This window comes from Pristis pectinata, chromosome 6, assembly GCF_009764475.1.
Source record: "Pristis pectinata isolate sPriPec2 chromosome 6, sPriPec2.1.pri, whole genome shotgun sequence".
Lineage (NCBI taxonomy): Eukaryota > Metazoa > Chordata > Chondrichthyes > Rhinopristiformes > Pristidae > Pristis > Pristis pectinata.
The window spans coordinates 17,347,331-17,359,866 of NC_067410.1; the positions used below are offsets into that span (position 1 = coordinate 17,347,331).

Sequence of the window (12,536 nt, forward strand, 5' to 3'; positions counted from 1 at the left end):
CAGTATACTTGGACTGGACACCTCCATTAAAGTGCAGTGTGTGAGAAGCCTTTGGTTTGCTGATGAATTGTCATTTGTCGTAATCAGATAAAAGCCATTCCTTCACCACCAAGGATTTTTTTTCTTACAGGCATGTGTCCTCCCGTTTTATCTATAGAAATGAGGCCAAAAGATTCTTGCACTTGAGACTGCTGTTTTAGACTTAATATAGTAGGGAGGGCAGGGATCACTGCGACCCCTAGATCATGAGTGTTATGCCAGGTCTGATGTCTCAATCTTCAAACATCCTTTTACTCAATCAAATAAAGTCAGTGCTGGTGTATTGAAGACAGTGATGAATTCACTGTGGATGTCTGCCTTTGGGGAGGTGTGGCTCTCAGTATGCAGTAAGCTGTCATGTTTTCCAGGGTTTCACTGTGAACCTTCCTTGTCAGAGGGCATTGTGATAGCGCAGGGACAAGCTGGTAGATTTCTTGCAAGTATTGAGTACAAGGCCCATCCTCTCATACGGTTCAATGAATGTATCGACAATGGCTTGGAGCTTGGCCTCTGAGCACATGCAAACACAGGCATCATCTGCATACTGCAGCTTAGTTACTGAGGTTCAGGTGACCTTGGTTCTGGAGCATAGACTCTGAACGTTGAGCAGTTTCCATTAGTTTTAAAGACTAGCTCCATTCCAAAAGGAGGTTTGTAAGACATGAGGTCCAACATTGTGGCAAGAAGGACTGAGACGAATGTCAGGAAAATGATGCAGCAACCTCATGGTGAAGGACGTGTAATCATAAAATTATAGAAGTCTAATTGAAAGTGACTTGTCCAAAACTAGAATTATAAATTTAAATCAATGCTGCTACATAGGTATGATGGCTGACTTGGCTATAGTGGATTTGGAAGTTAGATTGAAAGGTATGGTGGTAGATAAACAGTGGGGAGGATATTTTTTAAAAAGTTAAACAATTCTCAATGATTGTGCAGACTGCTGAGAAACAAAGCTACTCTGGGAAAAGTTAAGGATGGTTTTAGATCAGAAGGCTTGCAAAGTTGTGAAGTATAGGCCAGTAGATTGACTGAAAAGTTGCCAAAGGGGGAGAATATAGAATGCGTTTGTAAATTATTATGGAATATACTGTAAAACAGATTACAGGCTGAGCCCGGGTAACAGATGTGTTCCGTATTTACAGCTGTCCATAAGTTGATTTTGTCCGTAAGTTGGAAAAGGCACAAAAATCACCTTAGAGTATTGTAATGAATGGCATCAAAAGCACATGTGATTGATGAGAAGGGGCAATTATTAAAAATGGGGAGAGAGAGAAAACTGGTTCTGCTGTTTGTAGGAATGAATGTATGTTCATACTTCGGACTTTTGAATTTAATAATATCATGGGAGCTCGTTCTTATGGAGAATCCATATCCTCGTTCTTATGGCATCCATAAGTCGGGCATTCTCAACCCAGGGGTGGCCTGAATCTGCTTCTACAAACAAGGAAGAGAGTATAGAACTAGGCACTTTTTAACAAGGGGGACTTTTATCATATTTTATTATCTGATTGAAACATGTCAGGTTTTGAGGGGGTTTGACAGAGTCCATGGTGTGATGGTGTTTTCCCTGACGAGGTATCTGGAACTATTGTCTGAATGTAAGGAGTTGCGGAGGAATTTTTTTTTCTTCAAGAGATTTGTGTATCTTTGTGTATATTCAAGGCTGGGAATGATAGATTATTGGACTACAATGGAATCAAGGGTCATTGGCAATTGGCAGCAAAGTGGAATGAGGCAAACAGATCGGATCAGCTGAAGTATTGAATGACGGAGAAGACTCAATTGGACATTTTGGCTCATATCATCTAATACTCTTATCTTCACCTGTTCTTTGAGAGGGCTCTCCAATTAGTTCCAATGCACTGCCTTTCCCCACAGCCTGCACCCACACCTCACACTGCTTACCCTCCCCCCACCACCAACTCCTGCAGCCACCTATCCTCCAGTTCAAGCTTCTGTTCGTTATTATGTGAACAATCAGCAGTACCTGAATCTATGGAGCAAGACATAGATTCATTTATTGCCAGGGACAACAAACAGCAGCATGACAGATCATTACAGAATGCTGGCATTTCTGTTAGGGTGATTCATTATACAGAATTAGCTCCATATTCTCCTCTACGTTATATTTTGTCCTTGATATGAATTTCAAAGGATGCACCCAAACTGTGTAGTTTTTCTTTAACTGTCAACCCCGCATGGTGCTCATTCTTTTTAGCAGTTGTCAGGAAATCTTTATCTGAAGGTAGCTCACATTCCTTCCAGTATTATGACCTTGCAAATCAAACCTCGGGGTGGCTCCCCAGATATCAAGGTTATCCTTTGCAGATGGGACTCAGGCGGTCTGTGCAGTTTCCAACACCACCAGCTGAATGTAGAAAGGATGAGATACGTACCTGCGTTTGAGTTATTGAGCATGCCAACAGTACATTCAACCAGCCTTTCGGGAGCCTGCGACAAATTAGGTCAGCTTCAGTGCAGCCCGTTAAGATTTTAGGATTCTTACTGCCTCTTACTGTTGCTTGTTGTACAGTATTGCTGCAGAGGAAGAGAGGTGTAAGGTGCAGTCAGAGGCACTTTGAGGGAAATATATAATTACAGAAGTTTAGTGGAAGGTGGCTTGGGAATTGCATGCAGCTTTACTTGAGACTTTTGGAGGTTTCTTCAGGGTGAAAATAAGTGCTCTTCAAGAATTGGCCCTGTGCTGAAAAATCTCAACTTACACATTAACCATGTCTTGAAAATTTGAGCAGCCTTTTTGTGAAATCAGTGCACTAACCTTTACAGACAAGAAATGAGTACACTCATAATTTTGATTATTGTGTGCATGGTAGATGCATGAACATTCACTGTTTGCAGTCATTATGCAATAATGAGATATATGAATAAGTCTTTGTGGCCTACTTCCACCCCATCCAGAACTGACTTTAGTAGCAAGAACTCATGAGGTGACTGACCACTGTGTGCCTGTGGCACTCTCTTGGAACTGAGGTTACTTTTGCTTTATAGCAACTGAGTCATGGTCTGGAGATGTTGCAGGCTACAGTATTTTCCCTAATCAAACTACTGAAGTTTACAACTGAAATGGAACCCATTTGTTTCAGCACTTCCATGCTAGGTAGAGCAATCCAGAACCAAATCCACTGCTCTGTCATCTTCCCACATCCCCCGTTAGTCCTCTGTTTCAAATGGAGAACCAATTTTCTCTGGACTGATGCACTGGTCTATCCATCAACCTTCCTGACATTCAGTGTTCTGCAATTGTACAAGAAGCCTCTATGTAAAAAAAATCTTGTCTCTCTCCTCGATCTCTGGCAGTTTTAAGTTAGTGATTTTCACCATTCATACCCCAACCAGAGAAGTATTCACCTTATGAAAATGTATATGTTAATTACTAACATTAAAAAGTTCCATTAAACGTCTAACAGTTTTTTTAAAAAGAGTGAGTAGTGGAATTGAAGTTTGCTGGCTTTCGGTGAGATGGATGTACGGGTCATAGATGCTGTAAGGCAAACGTTTGTGAATGTGAACAAACCTTATGTTATTCACGTAAGGACAAATTTTCTGCCAATATCAGTGATGGATCCAATGGCAGATATGCCCATTGCTGGGTAATCCTCAAGCAGATGCCGCTGTTCAGCTTTACACTCAGCAGACTTCTGCAGATTGTACTGCTCTTGGGGTGGACAATCCACCCACTGAACTCCCACCAGGTACACCGAGCCCATTGAAATTAATAGGTAGTGATAGCCACTGGGTGAAAGTAAAGGTTTTTATTTGATTTAATTAAGTCCATGTAAATGTTTTATTTTAAATATATGCTTTCCCTGTTCTGCCTTTTAAGTTTTTTTTGATAGTTTTGATTTTTTTGCCATATTGTTAGTCATCAGATTTGACAGCTGGTGAGCTGGGGATGAGGCCTCATCAGTGTTTACACTGCGCTGTGGCTCGTCAATGTGCTGGGAGTTGTGAAAGATTGCATGACAGCCATGCTGGAATGAGCAGCAAGATCCTGAGTGCAGATGGCTGGTGAATTGGTGGAGGAGAAGATCTGCTCCATTTTTGTTTAGTTGATAATCACAGAGGGTTCGTGTTCTAGATGGCCACCTTGCACACAAATCTAAAAACAAGCAAGTAATAAGGATCATATTTAAAAATTGCAAGGTCATCCTACTGACAGAGATGGTTTGAAGATTTTAAACAATTGGTTCTAATTGAAAGATGGTTTGAGTATGGGAGGAAAGACAGATTACTGGAATAACATGGAGCCATGCTGAGACCCCACCTTGAAAATTGTATACAGTTCTAGTCTCTCTTTCCTAGGAAAGAAAATACTTCCAATAGAGAGACTGTAAAACTAATTCCTGGGACAAGGAGTTTTCCAATGAAAATCTGCAAAATTGCAAAAGGTAGCACTGCTGTCTCACAGCTCCAGTGACCCACATTTGATCCTGACCTTGGGTGTCTTGTGGAGTTTCCGCATCTTCCCTGTGACTGTGTGGGTTTCCCCAAAGAGATCCCAAAGTCATTGTGTTTGGTGTCTTAATTGGCTACTGTAAATTACCCGTGGTGTAGTTGCACGGTAAAGGAATCAGGTGGTGAGTTGATGGGCACCTGAGACAGAATGGATTGCAAGGAAATAAATGGGTAAATGGGATTGATGGAATTGCTCTGAGACTCAACATTGATCAGATGGGCTGAATGGTCTGCTCCTATATTCTGTGGAAGTTTGAAAAATGAGAGAGATTAAGGAGACTGAGCCTATCCCAAGAAGAATGCAAGGTGATGGTACTGAACCATACAAAATTTGTTATGTTACTTGACAGAGTGGATGCAGGGATGATGTTTCCCCTGGTGAGATGTTTAGAACCAGTTTCACAATAAGGGATTCGCCATTCAAACTCAGATGAGAAAAAATTTTCTTTGCCAAGCTAGAAGTGAATCTTTGGAATTTTTGAGTATTATCAAGATAGAAACCATTAGATTTTTAGATATTTAGGGAACCAAAGGAGAAGAACTTCGAACAGAGAAGCGATATGGAGGTAAATGTTCAGCTGTGATTTTTACTGGGTGGTGGCACAGGCGCCGTGAGTTTGATAGCCAAACTTCATTTCTATCCCTTTATGCTCTTATGTTCTTAACAGTTTACTTGCTGAAAAATACTTACATAATCAGATGAAAATAAAAACTGAGATTATTTTGTGCCAAATGTCACATTCCAGGGGAGGCAATTAAGTTGGGTTAGTGTTCGTTAGGCTTTTGAAAAATAATAAGTAATTGTCCCAAATACAAGTAGCTGAAAGTTAATGGAAACAGATCTTGTAGTTACTAATTAATCATTTGTGACCTTCTAAAAATGTATTCCCACAGTATTAGCCTCAAGAGTATTTGGACCTAAATTCAAGTTTGGCCCGATGTAATTAGCACTGATAGAAACAGAACAAAAGATACTCAAGCAGGTCTTTCAGCATGGAGATTAGAGAAAGTGAAAGCTGCTGCTGTGAACTTCCATGAAATCCAGCCTTAATGAGGTTATTGTCCCACTAGTACTTCATGTACACAAAGTAATATTAACTGAAGAAGAAAAATTCATATCCTTGGCTTTGATTATATTGATAACAAGGGTACAGACCCTCCTGACATATTGTTGTAAAGTCATCTTCCTCATCAACATTCACTGATTTTAGCCGATAATTTTAAAATCCTTGTATTTAAGGTAATTGGCAAAAAAAAAGGCCAGGAAATTGTTATGCTTCGGAATGCATTGTCTGTGAAAGTGGTGGAAGAGGATTCAGTAGTGATTTTCAAACTTGCACTTGGGGTGGGTGAGAGTTGCAAGTGGGGCACGTAACAGGGCAAGGGAAAATCCACAATAAGTGCAAAGGTGCGGCGCTGCATGGAGGAACAGAAGGAGTGTACATTCATAGAATTATAGAAACGTAAAGCACAGAAACAGGCCCTAATTAAAGTCCATGTAAATCACATCTCCTGCTCTGCCCTCATCAATTTTCCAAGTCACCTCCTCGAAAAAGAGTCAAATTTGTGAGAGATGATTTCCCCTGCTGACTTCTACCAATCAGTCACTGCCTTTCCAAGTGAACATACCCTTAACAAACCCTTAAAGCAGAGCATGTCAATACCACGGTTAATGCAGTCCTTAACCACAATTATGTGGTTAAAAACATTATTTGGTTATGCATCACAGACCCTTAAAGCAGGACATGTCAATAATGTGGTTAGAATGAATTATGGGACTCTCTCCTTTATTGTCTGAGGCATAGAATATAAAGACAGGGAGGTTATGTCGGAGCTGCATACAACATTAGTTAGATCATAGCTTGATCACCACATATACCTTTGGCCACAATGTTACAGAAAAGATTCAGTTGCATTGAAGATGGTGCAGATGATATTTATGAGAATGAAAATTGAGGAAAGATTGGATAGACTGGGGCAAAAATCGATGCTGGATGAACTCAGTGGGTTGAGCAGCATCTGTGGGAGGAGAGGAATTGTCGACATTTCAGGTTGAAACCTTACCCCAGAGCTGCTGCTCAACCCACTGAGTTCCTCCAGCAGTTTGTTTTTTTTTGCTCCAGGCTCCAGCATCTGCAGTCTTCTATGTCTCTTAGATTGGCTGGGTTGATAAGAGGCTGGAAGAGAGGAGGCTGAGGAGAGATTTAACTGAGGTGTATAAAATTACAAAGGACTTAGCTAACGTTATAGGAAGGGACTTTTTCTGTTAGAGGGTCAAAAACTGTGGGGGTGGGAGGGGGGCGGGCATAGGTTTAATGTAATTGGTAGAATGATCAAAATGGAAATGAGGAAGGATTTTTTCACGCAGAGGGTGATAGGGATCTGGAACTCACTGACTGAAAGTGCCGAGGAGACAGAAACCATCATAACCTTTTTAAAAAGTGTATGCAGTGCTGTGATGTGCAGGGCTGCAGGCTAAGTGCTGGAAGGGGAGATTAGTCTAGGGAGCTCCTTGACAATCGGTACAGCAAACTGGGCTGAATGTCCTCCTCTGTGTTATACATTTTTTTATGAATCAATGAAAATGTCAGCCTTTCACCCCCTGATGGTGCTTTGGTACTGCTCATTTTAAGTCTAAAGTCCTCTCTGTAACTGAGCGCATGAAACTGCTCACATTATTATTACAATGGCTTTCTCATCACTTTGTGTTTACTTTATTTTAAGTTATTTACTAATGTTCATTTATATAAAAATAAAATGCCAGTGATTTTGTTTTACAGTTTTATCTACTTGCAGTTATATTTTCACAGAATTATGCATTTGTATCCTTGGGTTTACAGGCATTCAGTCTCCGACACAGTCATTGAGAGAGCTGACAAGTGGATGTTTCACCTCTTTAAGAAAAAGCAATATCTTCTCTCCCCAGTCCAGCTATGTTCATGCTTCCAGGCAATGCTTCACCCAGGCCATCGATCAGTATGACAGATTTTTGAATTCTTCCACTGACATTGGGGTTCTCATTTCCAAGCTTGTTGAAAAACATTTGCTGCTTCCCTTGTGCATGTAGCAGTTGCTTCTGGTGAAGTGGAGGTCTGGGGGATGATAAAAGATACCCTGTTGCCTCTTGATCAGCATTTCAAGTAGTTGGAGTAATTAGAGGAGGAAATTATTGATGGTAAATATTCTTTGGGGGAGCTTTTTGACAGAAAGTCTCTTTTCCTTCATTTTACTTGATCTGGAGAGATCACTGAACTAATTTCTGGACTGTTTTTGCGTTTTATGGCTGGTGTTGCTGGTGTACTCCTCCAATTACGTACATGGGATGATACTCTAGATGTCATCTGTCTTCTAAACATACCCTAGCTGGGCTTCTACAATCCTAACAGAAAGCCTGGGCTCTCTATCCACTCATTCCACACACAAGCCCCTTCCCGAATCTTGCTTTACCATCTCCTGGAAATAATACAATGACATCCCCTTTGAATCTTGCACCAGGGCTTGGTCACCCAAAGGGGAAACACTATTCAGAGGTGTTTCGACATCCAAATTACACATAAACGAGTGAACCTCAGAAGTACTACAGGGTCTACATACAGCAATTTGCCAGAGGTGACTTGCTAAATTCAAACCCTGGACTAATGGCTGCAGTTGTCACTGTGAGCTTATCATTCAACGATTTCCTCCCTTTTACCTTAATGGACAGGAAATTTCAGGCTATGGAGCTCAGAAGACGCATGACCTGCCATGGTCGCCTAATTATGTTGTTCTTAACTACATTTTTGTTCTGTCAATTTTAAAACAAGTGATTGTAAAATCCAACATCTGCTGAAAAGGTTATGGGCCATCTGCAAGTAAGTGTAATAAAGTTAAAAGTTCTGGGAAATGTAGAGCAGATTGAGATGAGCACACTTTGTAATTGTGCGTAGCTCAAAAATGCTGCTCTCTGGTTCATTCCATGAACTGTGCATGCACTCAAATGTGACATTAAAGCACCCTGATACCTGCAACAATACTAAGTGATACACCTGCCCCTACACCTCCTCCCTCACCACCATTCAGGGCCCTAGACAGTCCTTTCAGGTGAGGCAGTGCTTCACCTGTGAATCCGAGGGTGTCATTTATTGCATCCGGTGCTCCCAGTGCGGCCTCCTCTATATCGGTGAGACCCGATGCAGTTTGGGTGACCGCTTCGAGCACCTTCGTTCCGTCTACCACAAAAGCAAGGATCTCCCGGTGGCCAGCCACTCCAATTCCACATCCCACTCCCATGTCTATCCACAACCTCCTCTACTGCCACTTTGAGGCCAGACGTAGGTTGGAGGAACAACACCTCATATTTTGCCTTGGTAGTCTTCAACCTGACGGCATCAACATTGATTTCTCTAACTTCCGATAACCCTTCCCCTCTTCTCCATCCCGCCCCCCCCATTTTTCTTCCCTCATTCCTGTGGTCCCATTCCCCTTCCCCTGCCCTCATGACCTGCCCATCCCTTCCCCTGCCCTCATGACCTGTCTGTCTATTCCCCACTTCCTTCCCCTTTATTCCATGGTCGACTGCTCTCTCCTACCAGAGTCCTCCTCCTTCAGCCCTTTTCCTCTTCTGCCTATCACCTCTCAGCTTCTTACATCTACCCCCTCCCCCACCCTTGCCCTCCTACCTCCCCCCCTCACCTGCACTCACCTATCACCTGCCTGTGTGTACTCCTCCCCCCTCCCGATCTTCTTACTTTGGCTTCCGCCCACTTCCTTTCCAGTCCTGATGAAAGGTCTCGACCCAAAATGTCGACCGTTTACTTCCCTCCATGGATGCTGCCTGACCTGCTGAGTTCCTCCAGCATTTTGTGTGTGTTACCTAAAATGCAAAGCTAGATGCCTGTTAGCACATAATATTTCAAAATGTTTATGCAAGTACATGTGTTCTCTTGCAGTTTACATTATCACCAAATATGGAAAAGCAGCTGATTTCTCGTATGTTTGTGTTTATAGTCTCTATTTAACATTAGATATTCAGGTCATTTCCAGTTAAATTTGTTTGCATATTTAGACAGCTATATTGTTGAGAAAGGAAAGCACGCTATATTTCCTGTGAAATATTGTATCTTTAGCCTATAAAATTATAAGGTTCATAGTCTGAAGCATAAATCTGTGCAAGTCTCTGGGCCAGGTACTTAATGTCCAAATTTAAATTCGTAGTTCTTTTGTTTTCTAATAACTGGAAAGAATGCTTTCCTTGAAATATTTTGAATGCCATTTAAATACACATCATTTAAATTCACTCCTTTCTAAATCCCAATTGATTTTCATTTAATTCAGTACAAATATTCCAGTTAAATATCTACTAATCTAAACTACATCCTACTTAAAAGTGCACATGCTTACTCTTATACTGCCAGTTCTCCCAAGGAAGGACCTTTGTACTCAATACAATTATAGTTAATCATTATAATGAAAGCACAAAAAAAAAATTAGAATAAGTCTACTAGTATTCACAGAGTGAGGAGGAAAATACTTTTTTTCTGGCAGATCTGCAGTGTATGGTTTCCAGCTTATTTTTAGTGCAGCTGGTGCTTTTAGAGCCCCATTTGACAGCTCAAGAAAGAACACTGACTTGTTGCTGAGCAAAATGATGCTGAGCAATTCCCTTGAACCACTGTATCCTCTTCATAAGCGTAATGGTTTGAGACAGGGTGACTTGCCAGGCTATTTCCGAAGGCAGTTAACCATACTCTTGTGGGTCTGGAGGAAAAGTGCTACATTCCTACGTCCATTGATACAGCCTGATGTTCTCGGTGTTTCCACCATTTTCAGCGTACAATTTGGATTTCCAGCTTTGGCAGCCATGGGCCAAGTTGGGCTAATTCTTGGGTAGAGTGGAAGGGATTGGAGTCTGGCAGTGATGGATGAGTGGAGGATAAGTTTTTTAGATATATCTTTATTAGTCACATGTACATCAAAACACACAGTGAAATGCATCTTTTGCGTAGTGTGTTCTGGGGGCAGCCCGCAAGTGTCGCCACGTTTCTGATGCCAACGTAGCATGTCCGCAACTTCCTAACCCGTATGTCCTTGGAATGTGGAAGGAAACCGGAGCACCCAAAGGAAACCCACACAGACACGAGGAGAACGTACAAACTCCTTACAGACAGCGGCCGGAATTGAACCTGGGTCGCTGGCACTGTAATAGTGTTACGCTAACCGCTACACTACCATGCCCACCCTGCTACTGTGCCTGCTCCCTGGTTTAACTGAGAGATATGCAGCAGAGTTGGTCAGGGCATGCGATGTTGAGGGGCCTGAAGTGATATCTGGGAAGGCTGCAAATTGCAGTCTGGGGTGATTTGCAGGACTGGGCCTTTGGTAAATTGGGATCTGGTCTTTAGGGTCATTGGGAGGTTGTGGGGTCGGGAGAGCAGTAGTCCATTTCTGGGGGGACAGAGACAGCTGAAGGATGAAAGATGAGTAATTGATTTTGCTGACTGGTAGGCCAGTCTGGGAAACTAGGTCATCCTGGAGGTCTCAGTAATGTTTGCCCCATGTCGTTGCACCAACTTGACTCGTGTCTAGTAGTACCTGTCCAGATTTCTTGAATAATGCAAAATGGAAATGACTGCTATATTTCACTCCAGAAAATGATGGATTCATTTTTAATTACGTAACACTTATTAAAAAAATCACATGATTTCACTTGAAGTTTAAAAATGGCCTATCAAGATCAGAGTGCTAAGTGCTTAAATTACTGATGATTGAGATGTACATTGTTAATGTAAAGTAATCAGCTGGTGTTGTGTTCAACAACTGAATTGCACTTCAGAAGCGCTGCTGTGCACAGTGTAGGAGTCACTTCACCTACCCTGAGGCAGTTTCTTCTGATGGATTGGGTAATAGCAGTCTGTAAGTGATTTATCTCTGCAGAATCAGAATCGGGTTTATTATCACTGACTTGTATGTCATGAAGTTTGTTGTTTTGCAGCAGCAGTACAGTGCAAAGACGTAAAATTACTATAAATTACAAAATAAATAGTGGAAAAAAAAGGAATAGTGAAGTAGTGTTCATGGGTTCCTGGACTGTTCAGAAATTTGATGGCAGAGGGAAAGAAACTGTTCCTCAATCATTGAATGTGGGTCTTCAGGCTCCTGTACCACCTCCCTGATAGTAGTAATGAGAAGAGGGCATGTCCCAGATAGTGAGGGTCCTTTGTGATGGATGCCGCTTTCTTGAGGACCGCCTCTTGACGATGTCCTCAGTGGTGGGGAGGGTTGTGCCTGTATGTATCTATATCCTGGCAGCATGTATGTCCTGGGTTCCAGCAAAGGTAAACCTTCTGAAATACTTTTGCATTTTCTTTTTGGGTTCAGCACCTCAAATCATCTTAGTAGTTGCTGTGGTTTGAACTGCACCTTCAAATCCTACTTGCTTTAACAGTTTGTAGCAAATCCAGTGATTTAGCAGAAAATCTTGTTATTGTATTTCATTTTGCTAATATGCAGATTTGTGAGAACTTTCCGAACATAGAATGGAATGAAATAAATACTTCACCCAAAGTGCTGAGTACTTAAAGTAATGACGTGCTGTAGAATTATAGCTGTGACAGGCACAACTGTCCACCTATGAAAACCTGAAACAAAAATAAATGTTTGTATCTATTGTGTGTAAACTGTCAACTAGACTGAGCTCAGGGTTGCTGAGTGTAACTTGTTACAAGGCTGTTTACTAGTGATTGCCCTTGTGGTCTCCCTGGTCTAATACAGCAGCTTCAAACTCTGGAAAAAGGATGAGCTAAACAAATGAAATTTTAAATAAATGTCCCAAATTTTACATTCACTGCCAGTCAAACATATAATGTCCCAAAATTTGCTGATCTGAATTAAAAGACTGGGGTCCTCCATTGGAAGCTTAGCTGGAGATAATGGAGGTGAATTTGTGACTGTAACTTAACTGAAGTCTTGCAGCATGCCAATTAGGCCAGCATTGCAGTGATGGAGCAGGACAAGCCCCGAGGAGATCTGCCCTCAGAGCC

The 12,536-nt window shown here is 41.7% G+C and overlaps 1 protein-coding gene across 11 annotated transcripts in view; it reads left to right on the forward strand.

Moving 5' to 3' along the window:
* atp2b2 (ATPase plasma membrane Ca2+ transporting 2) overlaps nt 1–12,536 on the forward strand; it is a 604,494-nt gene that overhangs the window by 430,461 nt on the left and 161,497 nt on the right. The gene's annotated exons all lie outside the window — the stretch shown is intronic.